Below are 3549 nucleotides of genomic sequence, written 5' to 3'. Positions count from 1 at the left end.
ATCTCTATGGTCCCAGATTATATCAATAACGTCACACCCAGGAACCTATCCTTGCAACAAAGCCCGATGGTAAGACAACTCCCACTTGTTCATGCTCTCTGTATGTGTGTATATATATCTCCTCAATATATGTTCCATTCTATGCATCCAAAGAAGTGGGCTGTAGCCCACGAAAGCTTATGCTCAAATAAATGTGTTAGTCTCTAAGGTGCCAGAAGTACTCCTGTGCTTTTTGTGAATACAGATAACACGGCTGCTACTCTGAAAGGTTCAAAAAGGATATTGAACAAGGTGACCTAAAGAATGATTTGTCTAAACAAAAGACTTGGCCTGACAAAAACTATTGTAAATGTACACATGATAAAACTGATGTTATGATTGTAACTAACTTGTTGCTGATACTAAAATTGTAAAAATGTACAAGGTGCAGGGTCTTTTGGAAAAGGCTTTGAGCATGTTAAGAGTGGTACATAATAGAAACCCTTATGATTATGCTGTTTGGTTCAACAAGAACACACTTTGTGTTAAAAAGCCTAATAACGTTGAGGTTTCACAGCTGATGCATAGACATATTTCTAAAACTTTCCACAGCAGAAAAACCACTACAAGCTTGAACTGCTGTGCAAAAGGGGAAACTGAGGTACAACACCTCACAGCCTTCATGGCTGAATACCGAGTAAGTGCTCTCTGAAGAACATTCATGACTGTGTTAAGTCAGCACATAGACCAAACCCCGGAATCACTAAAGTGTTTCGCAAAGTTTGGACTACGGCCTTGGCTACACTTGGGAATTCACAGCGCTGCTATTCTCCGAGGGGAATAGCCTGCAGTGCTGCGAGCGAGCGTGCAGCGCTGCAGGTGCTGATTACACTGGCTCTTTACAGAGCTGCACTCGCTGTGCTCGGGGGGGGGGGAGGGGGGGCGTTTTCACACCCCTGAGCGCAGCAGGTTGCAGTGCTGGACAGCGCCAGTGTAGCCAAGGCCTAAGTTTTTGGCTGGGGCCAAAGCATGCCTCAGTAATTTGGCCTTACAAAGAATTCAATGTAAACCCAGCTCGTATCAATGTTGGAAGGTCCTTAAGGTGTATCCCGGAGCTCTGATTTCACCCTTGCACACCAGGCTCACGTTGGGGGTGTGCCGCGTGGCTAGAAAGGTTTAAACACTTGCAGTCTGAATGACCAGCCCACCCTTAAAGTCATGTTAGAAAGGTCTGGGAAGGATAATTAGGGCCATTCGTGCTATATAGACTAGAACTTTGACATGCAACATACCTTGTTAGAAGTAATACTAATTGTGTGCAGCTGAGATGCTCCCCTAAACAGACAGTTCTGCTTTGCCACTAACTATGGATTCAGAGATCAAAAGGGAATATCAACATTTGGATGAATCTTGAGTAAAATAATGTCATTGTCTATGTGTCTCTTTGAAGCTTGCAATAGACTGCCTAATGGATAAACTGCCCTGTGTTCATTTGTGTAACTAAATACTGGGGGTGTTTAGAAAGCCAAAGGTTACATCAAAAGCCTATTGTTTAACCAGGACTGTGTGGTCCAGTGGATGCTGGAACACTGATTAAAAAGACCCTTGGGTGCTGATTTGTCATCTCAGATCTGCGTAGGCTTCATCATGGGAAGTTTGAGTCACAAGACTGAGGTCCCGGTTATGCTGGTTCGCCCTGACTTTGAGATTTGGACATTGGACTGTAACCTATGAACTATTTCTGAATGAACTCTTTGAAGCTACGCAGCTCACCAGCTCTGCTGTGAATCTGAACCTCAATGAATTGAACTCACGTCTGTCTGTAGATTGATATTTTAACCACACTCTTTCTCTTTTGTTTTTTAATCAATTTTAGTTTAATTAGTAAGAATTGGCTGTGTGTGTATTTGGGTAAGATCTGAAACATTCATTAACTTGGGAGGTGATGTGTCCGATCCTTTGGGGTTGGTAGAAACTTTTCTTTTATATGATGAAATAAGATTTACAGACATTTTCATCATATCTGACGTGCGTACCTGGACGGAGGCCTGAGGCTGGGCACTTTAAGGGAACTGCGTTGTTTGGACTCTGAGTAACCAGTGAGGTCGTATAGAAGATGTTTTGTGCTGGTTGGTAAATCTAAGTATTGGAATATCCACCAGCTTCTGGGGTTTGGCTGCCCCATTCTTTGCAGTTCACCCTAATTGAGTGACCTCAGCTGGTTCCCCCCTGGGACTCCGGTCACACATGCATAATTAAAGGACACTAAAAAGAAACCCAAACGTATTGCGGTGAGGATATGCACAGTGAGGGCACCCAAACGATGTCCCTTCTGTCCTTTAGTGACACCATGAAATACCTTAATTGCAGCCATACAGTTATTTCCATGTGTGTGGGCTCAGATGAGATTAAACTGATTGTTAAAGACTTTTTTTTTCTTTCCCTGTGTCCCTACAAGTCAAATATAAGGTGGTTGGGTACCCAAATTGTGCATTTCTATAACCCAGTTTGTTTGGATTTCTTTTAACCTTAACTCTGATTTTCCTGGATTTATGATGGTGATAATTATAACAACCATGTAATGCACATGTAACTTCTGGATGTGGTGTTCTGTCCCATCTAGTCGCACTGAGACCACTTAGAGAGAGAGTTAAATGAGTCTGTTCTACAGTCTTAGCTAACCGGCAGCTGGCTTTTAGCTCATGTGGTAGAGGCTCATGCACTAAGCGCTAGAGGCCCCACGTTTGATCCCGCCCACCAACAACTGGGGTCCAGCGGTGTTATGTGCGCTCAATCTTAAATCCCCTTTAATGTGCATTTTGGCTGGGAATTTCCTTGTTTTTTAATTAAAAATGTGTTACATGAACATTGCACAAGAAACTCAAAGCAAATGCTACCATGCGATATTTCTAATGATTTGAAGAAGCTATTTTGTGCTGGTTGGTAAATCTAGGTATTGAAATATCCACCAGCGTTGGGGGTTTGTCTGCCCCGGTCTGTTTGCAGTTCACCCTGATTGAGTGACCTTAGCTGGCTCCTACGGGCAGCACCGTCACAGGGGGAGCATGATGGCATCAGGAGGGTGGCACTGGGTGCGGGGATGGGTCTGTTGGGTGGCACTGGCTGACCTGGGGGGTGGCACCGGTCAGGGGAATGGGTCTGTTGGGTGGCACTGGCAGAGCTGGGGGCATGGGGTGGGAGCTGGTCTATCAGGTGGCACTGGGCGGCAGGGGGCATAGGGTGGGGATGAGTCTGCCAGGTGGCACTTGAGGAGTGGGGGGGCAGGTGGCAACGTGCACGGTGGGGCACAGGCAGGGGGCAGGATGGCAGGGGGCAGGGGATGGGTCTGTTGGGTGGTACTGGGGTGTGGGTGGCACGGAGTGGGGGATGGGCCAGGCAGGTGGCACCAGGCAGGGGTATGGGTCTGTTGGGTGGCACTGGTGGATGGGCGGCACAGGACAGGGTTATGTCTGTCAGGTGTCACTGTGCCGGGGGATGGGCCAGGCGGGTGGCACCGGGCGGGGGGAGGCGGGTGGCATGGGGGGAGCAGGGTGGCATGGGGCAGTGGGA

At 46.9% G+C, this 3549-nt stretch overlaps 1 protein-coding gene across 1 annotated transcript in view; it reads left to right on the top strand.

The window, feature by feature from the left end:
* The first annotated feature begins 1720 nt into the window (after positions 1-1720).
* LOC117870261 (cell growth regulator with EF hand domain protein 1-like) overlaps positions 1721-3549 on the top strand; it is a 12376-nt gene continuing 10547 nt past the window's right edge. Inside the window, exon 1 of the mRNA XM_034757352.1 lies at positions 1721-1793. The gene's annotated coding sequence lies outside the window, so the exon portion shown is untranslated. The remainder of the gene's footprint in view (positions 1794-3549) is intronic.

The sequence above is a fragment of the Trachemys scripta genome, unplaced genomic scaffold (assembly GCF_013100865.1).
Source record: "Trachemys scripta elegans isolate TJP31775 unplaced genomic scaffold, CAS_Tse_1.0 scaffold_118, whole genome shotgun sequence".
Taxonomy (NCBI): domain Eukaryota; kingdom Metazoa; phylum Chordata; order Testudines; family Emydidae; genus Trachemys; species Trachemys scripta.
This window is presented reverse-complemented; position numbering and strand designations above follow the sequence as displayed.